At 36.6% G+C, this 26060-nt stretch overlaps 1 protein-coding gene and 1 long non-coding RNA gene across 3 annotated transcripts in view; one reads left to right on the forward strand and one right to left on the reverse strand.

The window, feature by feature from the left end:
• The window catches only part of sli (slit guidance ligand), a gene marked incomplete in the record, with an annotated part of 169199 nt that overhangs the window by 68791 nt on the left and 74348 nt on the right, over positions 1 to 26060 (reverse strand).
• On the forward strand, positions 6485 to 9909 carry LOC141442889 (uncharacterized). 2 transcript variants are annotated; one of them, XR_012452982.1, is made up of 3 exons: positions 6485 to 6627; positions 7736 to 8116; positions 9721 to 9909. It is a non-coding gene; the product is annotated as an uncharacterized lncRNA (long non-coding RNA). The 2 variants fall into 2 exon arrangements; XR_012452981.1 differs by lacking the exon at positions 9721 to 9909 and adding an exon at positions 6761 to 6888 and having other exon boundaries at positions 7736 to 8263.

The following is a 26060-nucleotide window of genomic DNA, read 5'->3' on the forward strand; positions in this document are numbered from 1 at the left end:
GCTTGAGAATTATTTGTAGTTTAGGAGTAAATAGCAGACTAAGGTATAAACTATACCTAAACTTGGAAGATCCGTACACAATACGAAATCCTTAGAAAAATATTACTTACTTGATTTTTCGTAATAAGCGTTTTCAAAAAAAAGTGTGCCTTTTTTTTTTGTTTTTCCTACTCAGAATCAAGAGCACAATCGATTCCGATCGTTTGAAAATATATCCCCATTTTTTCCATAAGTACAATTTTTTTGGAGTCAGTTTTGTCACGCCCGTACTGAGTGTATGAAAAAAAAACATCGAACAGTGGACGTCCTATGAGGCTACGACTACGACTGATATGCTGATGAAATTATTAATTACTAGCTTAAGCCCGCGACTTCGTCTGCGCGGATCTAGGTTATCGCGCGGTGGCGCCCTCTACCGGAATAAAAAGTATCCTATGTTGATCCTTGGGGTTCAAAATATCTATATACCAAATCTCATCAAAATCGGTTCAGTGGTTTCGACGTGAAAGCGTAACCGACAGACAGACAGACAGACAGAGTTACTTTCGCATTTATAATATTAGTAGGGATTTTTAATCACCAGTGATGTTAATATACGATTCTAATATTCTTACAGGGCATATTTCAATTTTTTCTTGAAAGGGTTCCATTATTTTTTAAATTTTGTTGTTGTATAAGAATAATCGAAACAGGCTTACATATATAACTAGTACCTATCAACATAAAAAATCACATAGTAAGTGACCATTCGGCGGGAAAGCTTACCTAATTTTATTGTTTCGTTTACGACAACGATTGCTTACAAACACGAAGTTTATGGTGTAGTAGAACTAGTGGTAGAGTGGGGGAGAGTGTAGAAGCGGCAGATAGGTTCGTTTCTGATTCATGGTAAATGCTTGCTTCGTCTATATGTAACTCATCTATACTATACTTAATTCATCCGTACTTCATTGAATGTAATTTAATTTTTAATTTCATATATACATTATTGTATTTTCTGGTAGTACAAAGATTTTGTAAATTATAATTGTACCTCTTTTGACATTATTAATAATATTTATGAGAAGTCTAAAGATGTGTAGTGACTTATAATGAGAAATTAGAATAGAATGGATACTTTTTGAAATTTTGTATTAGTGTAATTCTCTGAATTGAACTATATTGTATTGCATGGAATTCTTTAAAGCAATAAATGACTGAATACTGAATACTGTTTTTAACCGACTTCAAAAAAGGAGCAGGTTATTTTATTTTATTTTATTTGTGGCATCAACAGCAATACAGTACATTATAATAGGACTTATAATATTATATTAGGACTTATTATCAATTCGGTTATATTTTTTTATGTTTGTTACCTCAGAACTCCGTCATTTATAAACCGATTAAAAAAAAGTTGCGTTCGTCTAGGAATGCTTTCAATTAGGTCCAATGAGCACCAATTCAGTATCTGATGATTAAATCGTAAGGAAATCGAGGGAACTCTTCAAATGTTGTAGGGACACCTATGGTAATTTTGATATATTTAGTGGTAAGTGCGTTTGCTCTTGAAAATCATCATTTGGTGATTTGGAGCTAATGATGAAGACCACAGTTGACCATCGGAGTTACTACTTAATACTTGACAAGTATTTCATGGGTTGAATTTCAATTAATTTAACACAGTTGCTAAGCAATTTATGCTCCTCGTAATGCATATGGTAAAATGGAACGGGTGGTGAAGCACCAGGACTCCTCAATAATGAAAGTCTCTGCATCGGAAAAAGCAATCTTTTGTAAAAGGTGACAAGCAGTTGACATTAAACTATTGTATCTTAGATTATTTACAGTAAAAAAGGTGAAAAAAAAATTTTACCGACTACAAAAAACCATGAAAATAATTTTCTACCAGTCTGAAGTCGGTGCCTCAGCATGAGCCAGCAGAAGTGATTGTAGTCCAATATAAAGTGCGTAGGTGAGGTAGACGACTATAGGTCCACTCCTGCTGGCTCGTGCTGAGGCACCGACTTCAGACTGGTAGAAAATTATTTTCATGGGTTTTTTGTAGTCGGTTCAATTTTTTGTTATAAATTTTTTTAGGGTTCCGATCCAAAAGTACAGGGCGTCATGGACTGACTTAAATAATATACACCGTGTTATTTTTGATATCCGTTAGTATAGTACATATATTAAAAACGACCACATTCGACATCATTACGTCGTCTGCTGCCGATAGAAATGTCTACATAAATAAATATTAACAAAAAGACAGAAATGATTTACTCATTAGGTAGGTACACACACATATATTATTATTATCAAATTATCAATGAAATTTAATGAAGTAATTTATTTTTTACCGTGCCACATGTAAATGTTACTTTTCAAAGATTTAACCATTAAGTATTTGTCCTTTTTCACTGTTAAAAGCAGAATTAAAACTCAAGCAATTTAAATAAAAATAAAATAAATAAATATCAAGGGACAATTCACACCAATTGATCTAGTCCCAAAGTAAGCTTAGCAAAGCTTGTGTTATGGGCACTAAGCAACGGATAAATATAATTATATAGAAAGATACATACTTAAATACATATTAAACACCCAAGACCCGAGAACAAAGATTCGTATTTCTCATACAAATATCTGCCCCGACACGGGAATCGAACCCGGGACCTCAAGCTTCGTAATCAGGTTCTCTAACCACTAGGCCATCTAGACGTCTAAATTTTCCTCAAACTTGAGTCGAAAACGTACCTCTCCGCATTTTCGGTCATCTCTACAAAACTCCTAGCTCTACGTCGGACTTACGGCCTCAATAAAATGTTTTACAGCCAACTTTGGGCCGCGCCGCGTAGATGGCCAAGATAATACACTTTTATTGAACTTAATTGATATGAGTCTACACAATACTTAGCATTAATTACCACTTATTATATGAAATTCCCGAAAAAGCCGTAGTAACCAGAGTAACCTCGTATTTATCGAAATTTATGTGCAAAACTACATTTTAAATTTACCATGAGCTTAGCGGTGAAGGAAAACATTTTAAGGAAACCTGCACACACCGGCGAAGAAATTTAATTGTGTGTGTGAAATTCCCAATCCACACTGGCCCGCGTGTGAACTACAGTCCAAGCCCTCTCGTTCTGAGAGGGGGCCTGTGCCCTACTAGGAGGTACATATATATGCCGAGATAACAATAACGACGATGATCCTAGCGGTTTAACATATTATATGTGTGAAGTATATTCAAATAGGTCAGACACATACACTTCCATTCACTCATTCAATACATTCATGCCAGCTATTGTAGTCTAAGATCCGGTGTTAGAAATAATAACCTTCATCTGCTATTTGATAATGACAAAATTGAAATTTTAGATAATATATTTTATTTTAAATTGAAAATGGGTTGCTTAAATCCGGTACTTTTAGATTTAATTCATCATCCCAGCCTATATACGTCCCACTGCTGGGCAGTAGTTCCCACGCGGGACCAGTGCGGATTGGGAATTTCACACGCACCATTGAAATGCTTCGCAGGTTTGTGCAGGTTTCCTCACGATGTTTTCCTTCACCGCAAAGCTCGTGGTAAATTTCAAATGTAATTCCGCACATGAATTTCGAAAAACTCAGAGGTGCGAGCCGGGGTTTGAACCCACGACCCTCTGCTTGAGAGGCGATAGGTCAAATTACTGGCACTTGAGGTATCCCATCTTAGGCCTCTAGGTTGGTAACGCATCTGCAATACCCTGGTGTTGCAGATTTATGGGCGGTGGTGATCTCTTACCATCACGAGACCAACTTGCTCGTTTGCCATCCAGTCGAATAAAAAAAAAAAAAAAAACCACTAGTCCACCACGGCTGTTTAGATTTAATTATTAAATTTAAATTTTAAAATCTTGGCAACCATGACAAACCTACCTATTTTTGACAAGGCAACTTTATATTGTCGGACAAAGAATAAAATAATGTTTCGTTTAAAAAATATATACCTACATATATAGTACTCGTAGGAACAAGCATAATTTATTTTATTTGTCCAACAATATAAAGTTGCCTTGTCAACAGTATGTCATAACCATAGTTGCCAACATGTTAGAATTTGAATTTAATATTTAAATCTAAAAGTACCGGCGACAACCCATTTGCAATTTAAGAATAAATATACTATCTAACATTCTAACCTTGCCATTATCAAGCAGATGAGGAGGGAAATAATGATTTCTGATGCCGGATCATGGACTATTTTGTACACCGCTGTTTTGGTCTCTGACTATTAAAATAAGTTAAAAAAAAAAAAACAAAATAAAATAAAAAAAACAAGTTAGGCTAGTAATTGACAATTCAGAAAATACCACTAAAACTAAACGCGGAAGTCGGTTATAAATAAAAAAAGATACAGTTTCACGGTAAATTTTGTTTATATACTATTTAATGATTCATATCTTAGAAAGTGTACCGAGACAGCAATGAAACCAGTTGTAAATCGTCTCTGGATGTGGCAATCAAAATTAATTGGAATCGTTAAGTTTTTAATGAATTACCGCCGCTCTCGCATTACTTATATTGATTTCTACACACTGGTTACCTTTCAATTAAAGGGGTACTTAGGCCGGCTTCTTGTACGACTAAGTTATATATTATAATATACAGGGTTTACTAGTTAAGTGTTCCCAGGCGATTATTCCGTAACTATTACAGATATCAAAAAACTGTGAACTGATATCGAAAGTACGTTACCTAATGAGTAAAATGACATCATTAACTTTTTAAAATAAAAAGAGAAATATCCATAATTTTGACATCAAACACTCCCATACATTTAGTAAGAGATTAGTAGAATAGAAAGGTTTTAATTTCTTTATTTTAATAGGTTACTTTTAACTATTTATTAACCTAACAAAGCAATAAAACTATCAATTAACGAGTGTCACCCGTCAAATAGAACGATTCAAAGACGCATAATTTTTATTTTTTATTTTTAGTTGTGGGCAAAGGAACAACCTGTGACCGACCGGACTATCGAAATTGGCGGTAAATAAAACTCTTTCATTTTTTTAAATTAATTGATGCTACTTAAAAATCTGATATTTTTTTCTGTTAATTGGAAAGGTTTCCTATTGATAAAAACGTTTTTATCCATTTAAATTTTCATCCATTACCTGGCTGAAAATCAGCGCTGGGGTGTTTTAAACGCCTCAGCATTATGCTGAGCCAGTGTCCGATTCACAACCGCAACACACACTAAACACTATCCTCCATGTTGTCTTATGTACCTAATAATATTGTTGTGCTTTGTGTTCTGAATAAATGTAGGTAGGTATTTTCTTTGTTTCGATTCTTTTAAATTTTCTAGCATAAAACTATCCTGTGATCTTCCCCGGGATCCTAGACTATTTCCACAAAATATCATCCAAATGGGTTCAAAGGTTGTGACGTGAAAAGGTAACAGACAGATAGTCACTTTTATATTTATATAGATACTTGAGGTATCCTATCTTAGGCCTATAGGTTGGCAATGCATCTGCAATCCCCTGGTGTTGCAGGTGTCTATGGGCGGTGGTGATGTCTTACCATCAGGAGACCCACTTGCTCGTTTGCCATCCAGTCGAATAAAAAATACGAGTATTAGTTTGGATTGGCTTATTTTAAATTTAAAATAACGTTGGTCAACCCATTCACCGCCTGTGCCAAAAGAAGTACAAATTAAAAAGTCAAATTAAAAAAACATCTCAATCGATGCCGGCTGGCGGTGATCGTTAATTGGCCGTGTAATTGTTGTACAAACATGGCTGACTTAATATGGAGGGGCGGGAAAAGTCGATAGCGGAATATCGATCGTTTTAACCTAAGTCTCAGCATTGTTAGCAAAAACAAAATTGTAAAATGAAACTAAAGTAAAAATTCATACTCTGTTATATCAGAATATGCGTTTTATCATAAATAGGGCACCGATTTCTTTAACAAATTTTGAAAAATAAAAATTTGAAAAATTAAATGATTATAGTGGAATGAGAGAGAGAGAGAGAGAGAAACATTTATTATTTTCACATACTCGATACTTACACAGAAAATTTCATAAGAAAGAAAGAAGAAATGAAAAGTACGTCGAATAGTATTAATTGGGCCCAACTGAGCATAATGTTTAATGTTTCATTGTTTGTTGTATTTTTATGTATAATGTTGCGCAGGATCCATTTCAAACAAAACACATAGAAAAACACACACACACACACACACACACACACACACACACTTTGATTGTGACGACACGAACGCCAGCGAAAAGTAGTTCGCAAAGAATGTCGCAATTCGGAAGCGTGGAATATGGAAAGTAGTTAGTAACATTGGTCTCATTCCATCGATCGATTATGGCAGAATAGCCTACATTTCGATAAAGTATCGAGTATCGATAACTGTCGCATCCCAGCGTCTCCACCATTCCCCAATCAAGTTAAACCGCTATTGATAAGATTGCCCACAATTACCAATATTTTAGACGGTTCTTGCTGTTGCTTTTTACTCGCGAGTAAGCATTCGTCCGACAGTGGTAAAGACAGGTTGTGTTGATTGAAATTAAATGAACATGTTAAGTTCTTGGTGATTATTTACGTAATAATAAAGTTGTTAAATACTGTAACTGTAAGTAGTTAAAATTTCGCGATTTTACGTGTCATAAACAACCTGATTCAGTAGGAATATCGAAATGAAAAGTACCTAGTCAATATGTACTTAATCATCAAAATTAAGCTGTATTAATAACCTGTGTGTGCAGGGACCCCGTGGGTGTCGTAAAAGGTGACTAAGGTTCCTGATGTTAGTGTCTCAACGCTCTCTATTGTCGACTTCAACGAACTCCAGCTCTGCGGTGCGAAAGGCAAGGGGTTATCTACCAATACGACGGTTAAGAATCAACTTCATCAATCAATCTTTCTTTCTTTCTTTTTAAGGAAAGTCGTCCTTTTGACTGCCATATTTTTTTAAGTCATAATGTAATGTCTGTCATAAATGACTGTTAGTCATATTTTTTCCCCCGCTTAAACCTTTCATTTTCATACATGTTTAAATGGTTATCGTGTAGAACTCTATAGGTTAGGTTTGTTTTATAACAATTCTGAAAAATAAATGGTTTCAGCCAACACACACAGAGACGAATGCGGGTCGTGTGCGGGCCCGCGACGCGAGTTTTACATGTCGGTATATGGACGCACGACCCGACCCGCGCCCGACGTCGGTACGATGGCATCCATATCCATCGTAAAATCTGCCAGATCACGAAATTCCTAGACATATCGACGAATGGCGCCATTTCATGATATGTCTAGGAATTTCGTGATCTGGCGGATTTTACGATCGGCCGCCGACACAAATTATATACCGCCATGTAAATACGCCCGTCGCGGACACGCGCACGACCCGCACCCGTCGACTGTGTGTGCTGGGCTTAAGGTCCATTCTACTGAAACGTACATACTCTACTAATAAATTCCGACAGCCCTTTCTCTGATTCAGTATATCGATAGATGAGATTTTAATCAATTTTTTTTTATCGATTTTACCATATATAATTGAATGCACATCTCTAGAACTGAGCTTACCGGGCCGGGTTTAAGTGTATCTCCAAATAATTTATAAATAGGAACCCAATTATGACTTATAAGAGCATCTGTTTATGCTCAACGGATTACAAAACATCTATAGTTGATATTGATATGAAAAATATAATGTTTGTTTGTGATTTTGGTTATAGCATGCAGAGAAAGCAAGGAAGAAAGAAAGAGGGAGGAAGAAGAAAAGAAGAACTAATACAGAAGACACAAAGATACAATAAAAATATCCATAAATAAATATAAAATAGTGCTCGTACCTACCTATTTAAGTATGTATAATTATAATCTGTGCTACTATATTTTTTTAATCCCAACAGCCATCCGGAACATAGAGAAATCCCATTCAATTTTCGAACGTCGAACGCACTCGTTTTAATCCATTCAGAGGTAATTTATCACCGGCCAGTACGCAGTGGCTGAATGCGACGCTCCATGGTCCATAATCTTAAAAATATTTGCTCCGGCACGGAGCGCATATTTTTAAATGCGTGTCACATGAAAAGGCTATGGGTATTAACATTGTAAGTAATTGAAATTAATTGTTTTGTGTAAGTATAGAGAAAAAAACATCGTTTGTTTATATAATTTAAATGTATAAATAAATGATTAGGCTGTTGCTCAACCAGTAGGTAAATTACATTCTGCTTTATCTACATTTCATCAGAGAAAGAGACAAATGCCAGTCAGTTTTCAATAAAAAAAAATATTACCAAGTAATTTTTCTTCTGCCTTTTTTTATTCTTTGCCTGCATATCTCTTACAGATAAGATGCAAAATTATTTTTCAGCGGGTAAACCGAATTTCGCAAACTCTTATTCCGCACGATAGAGGCGCTTCACGCCGTGATCACAACATTATTCCATTTGAAAGTTATGACAAGTTGTTATACTAAGCTATTATTATTATTCCCCTTGATGGCGGCCTTAAGCTACTAAACTAAACAAACAGCAAAATTAGAGAGAAAGACGGTGGTAGCAAATTGTTGCCATAACAAAAATAAATTTATTGCCATAGTAATGACCTCTAGTAACAATAAAATCTATTTATACAAACCGGTTTAATATGAAACTTAATACTAGACTAAACAGTTTAGTATATTTAGACGCTGTATTTTATACACTCCTCTTCTTGTATACATTTTGTTATGTTCACGTATAGATTATGAAAATCAGAAGCGGCAGTCCAACTAATATTATAAAGTTTATGAGTGAGTGAAAATGTTTGTTACTCCTTCATGCTGAAACGGCTGGACGGATTTGGATGAAATTTGGTACGTAGATAGCTGGACATCTGGAATACAACATAAGCTACTTTTTATTCCGATATTCCCACGGGATAGGGATACAATCTCGAAGAGCCTCTTAAGAGTCATGAAATTTGATATAAATTTGTTTTTAATGTAACGTATTGTATTGTATAGACAAACTCTTTATTGTACATTCATTGGACTAGATCAATTGGTGTAAAATATCCCATTAATTTTATTTATTTATCAGTAGAGATTACCCGCGGCTTCGCACGCTTAAACTGTTCGGTCTGGTAGTTACAATTGAATTTCCGGGATTTTACAAAATTCCCCAGCGAATTAAAAAAAATATATATCATGGCCTTCATTTAGGTTGTGTTAAGAACAACTGTCCAAAATTTCAACTCTAAACCCAGCGGTTGAAATTTCAAGATTTTATCCCTATCCCGTGAGAATATTAGAATAAAATGTAGCCTATGTGTTATTCCAGACGTCCAGCTACCTTCATACCAAATTTCATGACTAAGCCCAGCGGTTGTTATTTCGAGACTTTATCCCTATCCCGTGAGAATGTGTTATTCCAGATGCCCAGCTATCTCCATATCAAATTTCATCCAAATCTGTTCAGCCGTTTTAGCGTGAAGGAGTAACAAACATACACAAACTTTCACATTTATAATATTAGTAGGATTATTTAAGTTACGGTTTGGTAAAGCTTCTGTTGAAAAGAATCCGGCAAGAAACTCAACGAGGCATATTTTTAAACAGATTTAAATTGGTACGAGTTAATGATTTACTTCGTAAGAACACCAATGCGTTGCTGCATACATTTTTCATCGGGAGTTTCTACTGTTAGTGTACTGTCTGTATGTTTTTCAGTTCTTTGGCATTGCCCAGCGGGTAAGTTACAGCCCAGGCGCAGTGGGCGCGTTCGATTCCCGTTCAAGACATCGTTGTATCGCTAATATCGGATTACTGGTGAAGACTGGTTTCAGATTCGCAAAATAAAGGCATGTGACGGGCTTTATCATAAAGTTCGGCAGTGGATAAGTAGATTTAAAAATTAAAAAACGCGACTGCATCATTTTTTTTTTTGATAAAAGAAAAACAAATCTAATTGGCTAGAACTCTGAAAGTTCAGCAGTCAGGTCCTAAAATCGAGACCAGCTCAATAAATTATTTGTCTAGTTATTTATTAAATATGCAAATTGAAGTGGCAATGGGCAGGCCACATCGCTCGAAGAACAGATAACCGTTGGGGGAGAAAAGTCCTCGAGTGGCGACCACGAACCGGAAGACGAAGCGTTGGCAGGCCTCCCACCAGGTGGACTGACGACATCGCGAGAGTAGCGGGAAACCGGTGGATGCAAGTGGCGAGTTGCCGTTCATTGTGGCGTTCTAAGGGGGAGGCCTTTGTCCAGCAGTGGACGTCTTCCGGCTGATGATGATGATGATGATGATTTTTTAAATAACTTTGACCGATATGTGTGTGTCTGTCTTTCTGTGGCACCGTAGCTCTTAAACGGGTCGCCGGATTTGAATGCGGTTTTTTTATTTGAAAGCAGGTTTTCCAGCGATGATTCTTAGACAAGTTTTATCAAAATCGGTTCAGCCGTTTTTGAGATATTGAACTTTGAAGTGACAAAGTCGGGGGTTATCCAACTTTTTGCTAGTTAGGTTAGGTTAGGTTAGTATACACATAATGTATGACCACAATAATTGTTCCAAGACATTAATTTCAGTTCATACGGTTGCGTAAGCAATAATGCAACGTGAATGCACTTGGCAGTGTGCCGGTAAACAGATAAATAATGCGTTTAATGCTACTGTGTAAAATGCACGCGAAATAATGGAAAAGACCCGTTTTACCAAATTTGTAGATGTTGTAGAATAAAATAATGAAATGGGAGTAAAGTTCAATATTATTTAAGATTCGCCGGCAAAAGAATAACTGAAAAAAAGGATAGCTGAACATACTTCATTTTAAAAAACGGAACCCTTATAGTTTCGCCATGTCTGTCTGTCTGTCTGTCCGTCCGCAGCTTTGCTCAGGGACTATCAATGCTAGAAAGCTGTAATTTTGCACGGATATATTTATAAGTAAACTATGCCGACAAAATGGTACAATTAAAAATTGAAAAAAAAATTTTTTTTAGGATTCCTCCCATAGACGTAAAGTGGGGTTGATTTTGGCTCCGAAACCCTAAAAATGTAATATAGTCTGTAGTGTGTGTAGACTAGTTTTAGACCGATAAATCACCCCAACAATTCAAAAGTTGAAAGTGTTGCCGTAGTGGCCTAGTGGTTGGCCTTTCAAACGGAGGATCGTGGGTTCAAGCCCGGGCTCGCACCTCTGAGTTTTTCGAAATTCATGTACGAAATTAAATACATTCGAAATTTACCACGATCTTAAGCCGCGTTTAGACTTGCAAGAAAAATCGTGCAAGTTGCATAACATTGCGACGCTCGATTGCACGATTTTACAAGTTCATTCACCTGTCCCGTTGTCTGTCTGTCTGTCTGTAGTCAAATCTTGCAAGTAAAATTCAACCAACTTCCAGTAGTCGGATTGACTTGAAATTTGGCATACTTATGTAAATCGCGTGACAATACAATAATCTAGTAGTGACATCCTGGTAGTCCAGCCAAATCGTCTCCGCGGACAGAACTCTTCAATGCTTAATAGCATCGACTTGAAATTTGGTATGCAAATGGGGTGACAATGCAAGTACAGTCAACAAAAAGTACTAAGTACTAAGCAAAAAAACTTGTATTAAAAACGAAATTTTTATGGTTAGGTTATTTCTTGCAAGTCTGAAACTCGGCTTTAAGGTGAAGGAAATTAAGCATCGGCCACGAACGGCGTCTGACTCGCTCTTGGCCAGTTACTTAACCCTGGACCCGTGCCATAGCAGCTTATCTAAACATTTCTGAAGTTTCACAAAAGGTTAAAGTTTGAGTTATGTCAAAGATCGAGCGTGAAGCGGTACTTAGCGAAGTATTTAGCCGCGGGTCGGGCTTCAGTTAAATCTCGAGTCTAGATTAATATCTGTCTGGATCGGTGGTGGCGAGCACACAAGTGGTAAATATATATCCCAATGATCGTAATGCTGATGCCCAATAACTGATACCCAATAAGTAAGTAAGGTTTATTTTTCAAAACGATTGGGTTCGATAAAAGTATGAATACAGTTTTTAAGTTCTGTCTGTCCGTCCGCGGCTTTGCTCTGGGACTATCAATGCTAGAAAGCTGTAATTTTGCCAGAATATATATGTAAACTATGCCGACAAAACGGTACAATAAAAATTAAAAAAAAATTTTTTTTAGAGGACCTCCCATAGACGTAAAGTGGGGGCGATTTTTTTTTTCTCATCCATTCTTGTAATGTGGGGTATAGTTGGATAGGTCTTTTAAAACCATTGAGAGGTTGCTAAAACGATTTTTCGATTCAGTGATTTGTTTGCAAAATATTCAACTTTAAAGTGCAATGCCCCCCCCCCCCCCTCTAAAATCTAAACCGGTGGGTGGAAAATTTAGAAAAAAATCAGGTTAGTAGTAAGTATATCAAACTTACAATAAAAACTATAACGGTTAAGTTTTCTTGAGAATTATGTAGTTTAAGAGTAAATAGCAGCCTAAGGTATAAAATATACCTAAACATGGAATATTCTATACAAAATACGATATTCTTAGAAAAATATGACTTAATTTTTTCGTAATGGCCACGGAGCCCTATTTCGGGCTTGTCGGGCGTGTCGGAGACGACACGCTCTTGGCCGGTTTTTTTTAAATCTTATTTTAACAAGACTTTATTACCTTTTCTATACTGACCGATCTAAATTATACACTCTATATAAAAATCGGTGACCCAATGATTGACACCATGTTACGCCAACCTTCTTTTCTATATTTTCTTGCCTTATATTCTTAGCCGTACCTACTGGTGCTAGCGAGCGTACATTCCTGAGGGCACTGCTAAGTTTTAATGAGCCCCCCCACTTCTCTAGGGGGGTGTCTGCAATGCGTTAGTATGAATTAGTGATAGCTAACTGCTACACTGAGACGTTGGGTTACTGTAATAGATACTTAGATTTGCCAATATTTGAAAATCGTCTTTGATATCATGTTTTCAATCTCCGACCCAAACTGCTTTGTAACTCTCAAAAAGATGGACTGATTTCGGTTTTTTTTACGTGAAAGCGATAGTTTCCATGCGGTGATTTGTAGCCATAGTGTGTGTGTGTTGTACCATCAGCCAAACATGTGGTCTACCACCTTAAAGTTGATAATCGTTTGCATGTCATAAAACAATAATGCCAATAGACGTGTCTGTCAACTTGAAAGTTCGACTTTAGCGACATATTCATTTGATAGGAACTTGTTTAAAAATTGATAGACCACTTATTTGGCTGATGGTACGGACGTATTTTAGCAAAAACGTTTCAAACCTCAACAATTTTTTTGATTTTGGAACTAGTTTCAGTAACATCAAAAGTGAAATTAAATAATAACAATGTCAACGCTTTGGAACGTTTTTGCTAAAATGTATACGTCCGATGTGTGTGCTTGTTACTCTTTTAACCTAAAACACCGTGATAGATTTGGATGCAATTTTGTATATTTTGGACGTCTGGAATAACACAGATAATTTATATATTGCCATATCCCTACAGGATCGGAATTAAATTCCAAAATTAAAATACTTACTGTGTACCTACCAAGCTTAATATTATATATTTTTATTTATAACTAGAGTTTACCCGCGGCATCTCACGCGTAAACTATTCGATCTGATACAATTGAAATTTCGGGATTTTATAAAATTCCCCTGGGAATTCCCAAAATTCATATCGTGGTCTCCATTGAGGTTGTGTTAAGTTAAGAACAACTGTCCAAAGTCAAGTCTGTAAACCCAATAGTTGAAATTTCAAGATTTTATCCCTATCCCGTGGGAATATCGGGATAAAAGTAGCCTATGTGTGATTCCAGATGTCCAGCTATCTACATACCAAACTTCATCCAAATCCGTCTAGCCGTTTTAGCGTGAAAGAGTAACAAACACACACACACACACACACACACAAACTTTCGCCTTTATAATATTAGTAGGATGCCAGTTCAAATACAGCGGACTATTGTGCCAGTGACAAAGTAAAACGGGTCGGATTGGTTATTTTCCTTCCATTTTCAAAAATTCAACGGCAGTTCGAAGTCCGAAATGAGGGATGGCCCGCATCAGTCCGCATCGCGCTGGCGCCGGTCCAAAACGCACTGCGAACTGCAGCGGGCGACGGATGCACGATTTGGACCCGACAGTATTAAAGTTTAGTTAGTATGGAGTGTAAAGGGAAAGAGATATACGAGTATATTTTATGGGGGATAAGTTGCATTAAGTACTGCAGCTTTAAGCGGTAAATAACAGTTCCAGATCCTTCCAGAATCGCGTTAGGGTAGAAAGAGTGTCTGGAATAACTTTGTCGAGGTCCATATCAATGAACTAAAAAGAATCAGCACATCTCTTTCCTCTTTTTACTATAGAGTTTTAGCCTGAGCAAAGCTCGATCGCCCAGGTACTTAATACTAAACCACTGAACTCGCCGTAACAATACTAATAGAATATCAATTTCAATTATGGAATTAACGTCGAATCCACTCTGCTCCATTTCGCCGGTTATTCCCAAACAAGGGGCGAAGCGGAGCATTTTAATTAATACGGAACCCCCTTGAGGAAAACGTCTTGGCTGTAATTGCTCTTCCGTTTCGAGGTTTTTTAACGACAATGCCAGTTTTTTGGGAAGTAATGGACTGTTTTTATAAACTTAGGTTCTCTGAGGACTGTGTAGCTATAAATTTCATACAAAAATCGATAACGTTTTCCCCCCTTAAAAGTAGTCCAATTTTATTAATTTTTGGATATGTTGTAGATATAATGAAAAACTAAGGCCATACGTTTTCATTTTAAAGAAATATTGTTTGAAACAAAAGTTATAAGCATCTAAATATCTATATTTTTTACCAGAAAATTACCTCGGGCGGGTTTTTTTTTTAATTAACCAAACTGCTATGCTCTTGTCGATGGAGTAGCCGCCACTCCGCACGGTATTCGGCCAGCTGTTTGACTTTCTGATACGACACGACATGCTCTTTTACAAGATATAAAATAAAATAAATAAATATTTCTATTTTTAAAGTCTTCCGCTATGTTTAAACAAGCGCTTGGGGACTTCACGGAAGGCGACATAAATTCTCTAAAAATAAACAAAAAAAGGGAACAAATAAAAAGTAATAAAATGTAACTTATCAAAAATAAAAATTCAAAACCAAATAAAAAAAAATAATAACAATAATGAAAACAAACAACACGAAATCAAACAAGGACAAGGGGAAGGTTTTAGGACTTTGTCATAGTAAAGTAAACTTAGAAACATCGATTAGGGCATATTTTCACGAAAATGTGGCCATACTGTAATTATCAATAACACCGGTTAACCTCAGGGATGATTTTAATCACTATATGGCAACACTAAAAACCTCAGGGAAAATTAAGTCCAATGGAGGGGTACGCAGGAAATTTGGTGCAGAAATGACGCATGATGTAGTTTGGATGACAATGCAAGTACAGAGCTTGTATTGAAAGTGTAATTTTGAACAATTAATAACTTGTTTTATATTTATTTAACTGTGCATCTATATTTCAGTTTGTATTTTCAATTTAGGTTTTACGGGATGACCGTAAAAGTAAAAATTTGGAATTGAAATAAAAAATACAAAAAGATTCCAATAAACCAATCTTAATTTGATTACTTAGTAACGACATCTCTTGTCCGGGTGAGCGGTTAGTTCCAATGGAGTGCCGAAAGTTTCTCGATGAGGGCTACGGTATAGATGTCGCTAGCGTCACTGCTTAAGTGGCTAAATAAGACACAAACAAGCTGAGATATGAGGTGCATAGGGGAAATTCGTGTCTGTACCGTTGACCATCAGTGGTGTAGCGGTATAGCACGCGGTAAGGAATACCGAGGACCCGGGTTCGATTCCCAGTGCTGGTCATATTTTTCTGGTTTTTCTGTGCATCTATATTTCAGTTTGTATTTTCAACTACATCGAAACTTTCTATTGGATCCAAACAACAAACACTATCAGACTTTTTATCACCTTTTACTACAAGGTTTTGTATATATTTAAACACAATTACTTACTTATTTTTTGTGTTGAAATACATACATACATACTATCACGCCTGTATTCCCAAATGGAGTAGGCAGAGCACACGAAACGTTACCGCTTCGGAGCCACTTGCTGCGGCTTGCTTGCTTGCTTGCTTGCGGGTTGTTGAAATAGCGCCAGGAAATATATATGTTTTTTATAAGTGGACAACTGAAAATTTACAACTTTTTTAGAGATAGTCTTATGTGTTATTGCAGAGGCCTCCTCTCAGAACAAGAGGGCTTGGGCCATAGTTACCACGCGGGCCCAGTGCGGTACGCGAGTGTACCTACATACAAATTTTCATTAGAATCCTCCCAGCCCTTTTCACCTATTAATCACAGTTCAATCAAAGTGATCCAGCAATGGTTTTTTTGTCAAAATTCTCTAAAAACAACGTAAAATAAACTTCTTCCATCGTGAGTCGAATCACAGAATAAATAAAACTTAATTTCGCTAGGTTTTTTCAAAAGCCTCCGAAAACTAGATAACAATAAAATATAGCGGTCTTATCTCAGAAAACATCCCGCCTTCCCCCCTCAATTAATATCAATTAGAGACAAATAATCCAGGGGGGGATGAGTTGATGAAGCTAGAATAAGCGCCTTTTTCGCCACTTGGCATAATGTGGCTAAGGGTCGGGAATAAGCTTATTTCACTAGATTTTATTTAAAACTAGTGTGTACCCGCGGCTTTGCACACGTAAATCATTAGATCCAGCAGCAGAATTGATATTTCGGGTTTTTTTAATTCCCGTGGGAATTCCCGAAAATTAAATCGTTGTTTTCATTGATATTACATTAAAAACAATCATGGTCAAATTTCATGACCATAAGCCCCGCAGTTGTTATTTCGAGATTTTATCCCTATCCCGTGGGAATATCGGGATAAAAGATAGCTTATGTGTTATTCCAGACGTCCAGCTAACTACATACCAAATTTCATGACCCTAAGCCCTTCTTATTTAAAGATTTTATCCCTATCCCGTGGAAATATTGGGATAAAAAGTATTCTATGTTTAACCCCGATTATAATCTAACTTTTTGCCAAATTTCATCCAAATCCGTCCAGCCGTTTCAGCGTGAAGAAGTAACAAACATACTCACTCACTCACTCACTCACTCACAAACTTTCACATTTATAATATTAGTAGGATTAGTAGGATGTATACGAATTGAAGTGCCAATATGGGCAGGATACATCGCTCGAAAAACAGATAACCGTTGGAAGAGAAAAGTCGACGAACCGGAAGACGAAGCGTTGGCTAGGCCTCCCACCAGGTGGACTGACGACAGCGAAATAAAGAGAGTTGCGAGGAACCGGTGGATTGTTCGCTTTCGTATTTATAATATTAGTAGGTATGGATAGCAATAATAATTATTAAGAAGATACTTTAAAAGATCTGCCCAATAAAAAGGTAATTGAAAATTTTAAATAATTTATTGAATCAGGCGTTACTTTGCGGAGGTCCATATCACTGTAACTCCCCAAGTACCCACTTATATTTTATGAAACAAAACAAAACTACCCACAATTTATTAATAAAATTTTTAACCGTCCTTCAAAACTACCTTGATTTTTTATTTATTTACTGTGAACACGCATATTTTGCATAAGCTTAGCTATCGAAAGTTCGCGGGTGAGCAAGGAAATTATTTTAGTTCATTGAAAATTTTCAAACAAATATGTCTTAGAGCTTAAGTAACATTACACGAGAAAAGCCGCGGGTAAAAGCTAATATCCAGTAACGCTGGAATATTCAGAGTTAAAGAGCATTATCTGAAGACGGCGGAAGTGGCCATCAATAAACGGAAGCCGCGGGCGTTGCGGGTGGCCACACAGCGCGGCCAACAGCGCGGCCAAAAGGACACTTCAAAATAGTTATTTGTGTCACAAGGGAGCAAAATGGTGTATTTACGATGAGGGTGTACATTGAATCAAGAATGTAGCGAAGGATTCCACAATAGAATCCTGAGCGTAATAAGGGATTCAAGTGTTAACGCCCAAGATAAAAATAATTTTGCTCACGAGTCGCTTATATAACTTTTCACACCGAGCATTAAGAAAATTGAAAAAAAAAAAACTAAATATTATTAAAGAACAACCAGCATAGAAAATGACCAGCCAGCAGAGCACTTAAACAAATGGCATTTGCAATAAAACACTAAGAAAAGCCTAGAACAGAAAAGTGGCACTTTGCTCCCTCTCGTCAGGGAGGTAAAGTTACTTATCTGAAGGAGAGGTGTGAAAAAATTATTGAGTGAGTGAATGATTTGGTTTATTTGAAAAACATTACAACAATATTATAGTATTTACATAGCCTATTTAAGAAGCAAAAGTCTAGTGACTTTATTGTTGAAGCGATTCCATTGAAATTAAATTACGTAGTTGTCATTAATTTATTGAATCAGGCGTTACTTGGCAGAGGTCCATATCAATGAACTAAAAGAATTTTCTTGCTCACCCGCGACCTTATGATAGCTACGTTTATTCAAGAAATGTGTGCTTATGTAGTTCCTACACCTCCACACTGTAAGAACACACAACACAAATCCATCTATCACCGTCACCACACTACACTGATGCGATTCGAACTCAACCAGAGCTCAGGGGATGCTTTTAATAATAATAAAATCATCATCATCCCAGCCTATATACGTCCCACTGCTGGGCACAGGCCTCCTCTCAGAACAAGAGGTCTTGGGCTATAGTTCCCACGCGGGCCCAGTGCGGATTGGGAACTTCACACGCACCATTGAATTGCTTCGCAGGTTTGTGCATGTTTCCTCACGATGTTTTCCTTCACCGCAAAGCTTGTGGTAAATTTCAAATGTAATTCCGCACATGAATTTGGAAAAACTCAGAGGTGCGAGCCGAGATTTGAATAATAAAATAATAATAATAATAAATCTTTATCATAATCTTTATTATAATAATAAATTTTTACAGCCTTATTCATAAAAAGTTAGAGCCTCCTTGAAGGCTCCTTGAAGGCCCGATGCTAAAAAACATGATTCATAAACGTCTGTTAGCGCTAATCAGTCGATCAAGGCTCTGCTAAAGTTAGAGGACCGTAGACCCTCCTTTATCTCTCTGCTAAGTCACAAAATGGCCGCCACAAGTTTGAACAGCTGACTTTGACTAGAGCAAAAAACCATAGGTACCGAAGATATTTATAGTGAAGGCAGGGCTACGCAGATTAAAAAAAAAAACAGGAAAATATATTTTCAGGTATTTGTATTTAAAAATCCTCTAAATTAGCAACAATAAATTAACAATAAATATGAAAAAAAATAAGGATGATTAACATAATTATGGCTTTTTGCACAACATAAACATGCGGATCGGAAATGGCGGGAAAACAAACATCTCGCTTTTTATTTTTTTTCCTGGTAATTTGCTGTCACTGCTGTCAATTTTTTTTTTAATTATCGATTAGGCCATTTTTTGTCTTTGATTTGTCAAGGTGGCCAACATAATGCGTCTAATCCGTCTATCAGCAGCTCAACAACTAGCAGACTGCTAGCAAGTGTTTATGAATCATACTTCTTGACAACCGTCTATTAAGCTTAATCAGTCTGCTAAGTAACAGACCGATCAAACCTCAATTAAGGTTTTTTTATGAATAAGGCTGTTAGTCTTTTGACTGCCATACTTTTTTAAGTCTTAATTATTGATATAATTATTGTTAGTTTATTTTTTTCCCGCTGGAACTGTACATTTTTCATCACTTTTTAATGGTTATCCTGTGGAACTCTATAGGTGAGGTTTATTTATAAAATCCTAATAAATAAATGGTTTCACAGAAAAAAAGAATTATGTCAAACACCGGTCGATATAAACCCTATATTGATCGGACTTATAAGAATAAGAATGAGAATAAGAATAAGAATAACACAACTGTATTTACTACTACATTTTCGCAAATAAATATTCTTATTCTTATTCTTATTCTTATTCTTATTCTTAAAATCTCTAGTGGAAACGCACAGTATTTTTTTTTGAAAGCATTTTAAAGTGCATGGCTTTAAAAAAACTTTAATATTTTTTTCTTTTTTTTAACTATACTCAACTTACTAACGCAAACAGAATTGTAAACCTTTTTTCACAACCTAACACAAAAAAATTACAATAAAGCGAAACAGGACATCCTGGAAACGTAGAAATCATGGTTACAGTACTAATGCCCTGCGGCCGCGATTTAAGGGGGGGGGGGGACTGAGCCCTTATATCGCTGTGAGTACAAACAGGATTCAGTTTATTCCTTCAAGCGTTCAGTATGCTATATTCTGAGAGAACTCACAGCTGACTAGCTTATTTTCGCGCTTCTTTTTAGAAAGAAAGAAAATACGTTATTTATAACAACACAAGACACAACAATATTATTATAAGTACAAATAGACACTACCAAGGATATAAAAACATTAAATTTAAAAAATCAAAATACCCGACTGCCTTAAAAACTAAAAGGAAGCAAATAAGTCTAGTGGTCTAGAACTCTGTCAAGAAGCTCATTTAAGGTTCAATAGTCGGGACCCATTACCAAAATTTTTTGAGCTGGTTACGATTTGAGTGGGTCCCGACTGTTGAACCTTAAATGAGCTTCTTAACAGAGTTCTAGACCACTAGACTTATTTTCTTCCTTTTAGTTTTTAAGGCAGCCGTGGTGGCCTAGTGGTTTGACCTATCGCCTCTCAAGCAGAGGGTCGTGGGTTCGAACCCCGGCTCGCACCTCTGAGTTTTTCGAAATTCATGTGCGGAATTGCATTTGAGCTTTGCGGTGAAGGAAAACATCGTGAGGAAACCTGCACAAACCTGCGAAGCGATTCAATGGTGCGTGCGAAGTTCCCAATCCGCACTGGGCCCGCGTGGGAACTATGGCCCAAGCCCTCTTGTTCTGAGAGGAGGCCTGTGCGCAGCAGTGGGACTTATATAGGCTGGGATGATGGATGATGAGTTTTTAAGGCAGTCGGGTTTTTTGATTTTTTAAATTGCCTACTCGTCAAGACGAATCAACTAGCCCTTAGCAACTGCCGGCTGTCACCTTGGCTACCTAGCAACGCCTAACAATGCCTAGCAACCAAAAAACCCTGAAAATAACACGTTTTTTGTATAACGACATCCTTTAATTTAAAACTTTTATTTTATTTTTAGTATTATTTTGTTAATATCGCTATACGGTCACGGGATAATTTATTAAGAAATATTAAGAAAATACAAAATCTCCATAGGACTAAAACTACTATTAAATTAAAATATTTAAAACTTTAATTAAAAAAGAGAGATATACAAATTATTAATATTATAAATGCGAAAGTTTGTGTGTGTGTATGTGTGTGTATGTGTATGTTTGTTACTCCTTCACGCTAAAACGGCGTTTGGATGCAATTTGGTACGTAGATAGATGCGCTTCTGGAATAACACATAGGCTACTTTTTATCCTGATATTCCCACGGGATAGGGATAAAATCGATGGCAGCAAAGTAAAAGAAGACATCTACAAAATAGCTACTTTACAGGAGAGCGTATTTAGTAAAAAATAATGACTACTTTGAGATTAATGGGCTGATTACCATGAAATTTTCTATGATGCATTAAAATAATGTTCTTTGGTGATTGTTCAACAGATTTTATTTCTGTAACATTATTTTAATGAAAAATTGTAGATGTCTTTTTTTACTTTGAAAGAGCTTAAACGTAGAGGAAGACATCTGCCTGATATCCGTTTATGCGTTGTAATGAAACAAACGCCTATTCCGTTATAAAAAATCGAATAAGCTAAGGTAAGAATATCCAGTAAAACTTAGAGGAGTGTTTAGAGATAATCTAAACAACATGCAACGAGTATTCACCCTTTTTTTGATAAAATTTTGTAGATGTCTTTATTTACTTTGCATTAATTATTTTATTCATATTATTAAATGAGTTATCTACCACTCAACCTCATCGCTGTCTATCATATAAATTCATTTATTTCGTTAAAAACCCCAAAATATGTGTAAAATTAAAAAATATTTTTTTTGTTTTATTTTTGTTTACTCATAATTGTTTTTACGTACTCAAAAACTAAGTTATTTTTATAGTTTTACACTAATAAATTAAATAAATCAACAGTAGGTACAAGTAATAAAATTACGTACAAAATATATCCCAAAACAAAACAATATAAACTGTAAAAATAAAACAGTATGTACTATAATAGTATAAATAATATAATGCTATAATGAATGTGGATAATACCAAAATTGACATCAATGGCCACATGGATCAGAGGCCCGTCATCGTTAGTGGAAATCTTCTTGATGTTGTTTCGGAGTACACATACCTCGGCCTGATTTTGCAGTTAAGGTACCAACACATGCTAGTTACTAGCACGAAAGCATGCTACTATTCAGCAAATGCTACTTACTAGCATGTGTGCATAGGGATGTGCTACTATTATAATAATAATAATCCCAGCCTATATACGTCCCACTGCTGCGCACAGGCTTACTCTCAGAATGAGAGGGCTTGGGCTGTAGTTCCCACGCGGGCCCAGTGCGGATTGGGAACTTCACACACACCATTGAATCGCTTCGCAGGTTTGTACAGGTTTCCTCACGATGTTTTCCTTCACCGTAAAGCTCGTGGTAAATTTCATATGTAATTTCGCACATGAATTCCGAAAAACTCAGAGGTGCGAGCCGGGGTTTGAACCCACGATCCTCTGCTTGAGAGGCCATAGGTCAAACCACTCGGCCATCACGGCTTGCTACTATTAAGCATGCTTTTTCTGTGTCATACAGGTACAGCAGGTACTAGCATGCTTATTAGCATGCTAATAACGAGCATAATGAAACAGTAGCCTTAGGTAGAACACAACTTTGAGAAGGAGGCCAAGAGAAGGATTCAGCTGGGCTGGGCAGCATTCGGAAAATTATGTCGAGTTTTTTCGTCAATTATACCGTAATGTCTGAAAACGAAGTTTTTAACCAGTGCGTCCTACCCGTCATGACATACGGAGCTGAAATGCGGCCCTGCCAGCTATGGAACGAGCTATGCTCGGAGTTTTTCTGAAGAATAAAATCCGCAACGAGACTATCCGACACAGAACTAAGGTCATCGACATAGTTCATAGAATTAACAACTTGAAGTGGCAGTGGGCTGGGTCATATCTGTTGAAGCACCGACAACCGCTGAAGGTATTGAGTGGAGACCGCGTCTCGGCAAACGTAGTCCAAGACGCCCTCCGTTCAGGTAGAGGGACAATCTGCGAAAGGCTGGTGGTAAAAGCTGGATGTGTCTAGCCGAAGACAGGGCGCAATGGCGGTCTATGGGGGAGGCCTATGTCCGGACTGCTATTGCCTGATGATTAATAGTATAATCGATATTCTACCTACTACTTATATACCTATTAGGAAAAAAACAGATTGCTCGTCATCATCAGTCAAAATCTGTTCAGGCGTGTCGTTTCCAAAAAGCGGTAAGCTGCAAGCAATAGAAACTTAAGTACTTACTTAGGTTAGGAATTTTAATTCATTTGCTGTATAAATAAAAAAAACAAACAAGTGTATGAAACCAATGTTAAGTAATATATCTATTTGTTTAAATATTTTAAGAAAAAACAAATAATTTCCTCATAGAAATTAGAAATAATAAATTTGTAGATTGAGACATATGCAAAAAGTATGACGTATAAACGGACAAGTGGCATGTGACTTTATTGACGTCACAAGCATCCTGTCAAAGCTCCGAAGTAAAAGCGGATACATTCAAATGTCCGTTTCTACTGCGACGTTTTTTCAAAAGCTAGTGTAGATGTTTTCTTTTACGTGCCAAATTTTCTTCATTATTTTGAAATTTGAAATATTTTTTTAACAGGCTTATAGATATGGTTGAAATAAGTTATTTTTTGTAAAAAAAGCATTTTTGAAAAAATGTAGATGTCCGTATCTACTTTGCTGCCATCGAAATCTCGAAACAACAACCGCTGGGCTGGGGTATATAGGTAGCTGTACGTGTGGAATAACACTTAAGCTACTTGATATCCAGATATTCCCACGGGATAGGGATAAAATCTTGAAATTTCAACCTCTGGGTTTAGAGTAATGAAATTTTGGACAGTTTTTCTTAACATAACCTCAATGAAGACCACGATCAAAATTTTGGGAATTCCCAGGGGAATTTTGCGAAATTCCGGAATTTCAATTGTAACTAGCTACCAGATCGAATAGTTTACGCGTGCGAAGCCGCGGTTAAACTCTAGTACATAATTGTGAAAACTTCCTGTGTAGCTAGCAGTAGTAGCTACTAGCTATTACGGCTCAATAGATAGAACCCAGTGCCAGACGGACGGACAGACAGACAGGAGTCTCAGTACCTAATAGGGTCCCGTTGGCACCCTTTGGATACGGATGACTCCCAACTGACTCCATACACTGCTGATTTATTTCCATGAATTTATAAAACACGTGTATACAAAAACCGTAACAAAGGAGGTAACACCGGCTTCACAAAGGGGGTGTTCGCGCTTGACTGCGCGGCTACTTCCGGTGGAAAATCAAATTTACGTTTCCGGGAAATTCTTTTTTTATGTCGCTTGTAAAGTCCTTTCGGGTGAACGTGAGACGGTGGAAATGTACGATTTAAATTGAATTGGTGCCAATATATACGGTGTAATTTTGAACGTGATAATAAAATAAGTGTTTCGAGGCTTTCAAGCTAGACAATACAGTGTGTTACATGTTAAAGTAACGTATTTCAGACTTTGTTAGCTTACTACTAAATATTCTGTGAATATTTTATGCGTCTACCTGTTGCCGTTAATAATATCAAGCAAAAAACGGCAAAAAATCACGTTTGTCGTATGGGAGCCCCTTTAAATATTTTTTTCTTTAGTTGTTAGGGTTTCGGAGCCAAAATGGCCAAAACGGAACCCTTATATAGTATCGCCATGTCTGTCTGTGCGTCCGTCCGCGGCTTGGCTCAGGGACTATCAATGCTAGAAAGTAGAAAGCTCTAATTTTGCACGGATATATGTAAACTATGCCGACAAAAGGTACAATAAAAAAAAATAAAAAAATTTTTTTAGTGTACCATCAGCCGAATAAGTGGTCTATCAGTTTTTAAAAAAATCCTATCAAATGAATTTGTCGCTAAAGTCGGACCTTCAAGTTGACAGACACGTCTGTTGGCATTATTGTTTTATGACATGCAAACGATTATCAACTTTAAGGTGGTAGACCACATATTTGGCTGATGCTACCTCCCATAGACGTAAAGTGGGGGTGATTTTTTTTCTCATCCTTCCCTATAGTGTGGGGTATCGTTGCAAAGGTCTTTTAAAACCATTAGGGGTTTGCTAAAACGATTTATTGATTCATTGATTTTTTGCGAAATATTCAACTTTAAAGTGCGAATTTTCATTAAAATCGAGCGTCCCCCTCTAAAATCTAAACCGGTGGGTGGAAAAATATGAAAAAATTCAGGATGGTATTACTTAAGTCTATCAAACTTTCAAGGAAAACTATAACGGCTAAGTTTGCTTGAGAATTATTAGTATTTTTACTCTTAAATAGCAGCCTAAGGTATTAAATATACCTAAACTTGGAAGATTCCTTATATAATACCAAATCCTTAGAAAATATTACTTATTTTTTTCGTAATGGCTACGGAACCCCATTTTGGACGTGTCCGACACGCTCTTGGCCGGTTTTTAGTATTTGTTGTTATAGCGGCAACAGAAATATGACGAAATATGAGATGTAATGGTGGATGAACGATGACAGCGCGAATTCTATTTCTGTTTTTATTATTATTAGTCTTATCCATGTCACTTCACGTCATGTAATGTGACGAATAATTTTTTTCTTTCTTTCTTTCTTTCTTTCTTTCTTTCAAATACATCTGTGAAAATTAAAATTTTAACTGTCTAGCTATCACGGTTCATGAGATACAGCCTGGCGAGAGACAGCCGTACCAACGGCCAGTGAAGTCTTAGTAATAGGGTCCCGTTTTTACCCTTTGGGTACGG

This window comes from Choristoneura fumiferana, chromosome 26 (assembly GCF_025370935.1).
Source record: "Choristoneura fumiferana chromosome 26, NRCan_CFum_1, whole genome shotgun sequence".
In the NCBI taxonomy this organism is placed as follows: Eukaryota; Metazoa; Arthropoda; class Insecta; order Lepidoptera; family Tortricidae; genus Choristoneura; species Choristoneura fumiferana.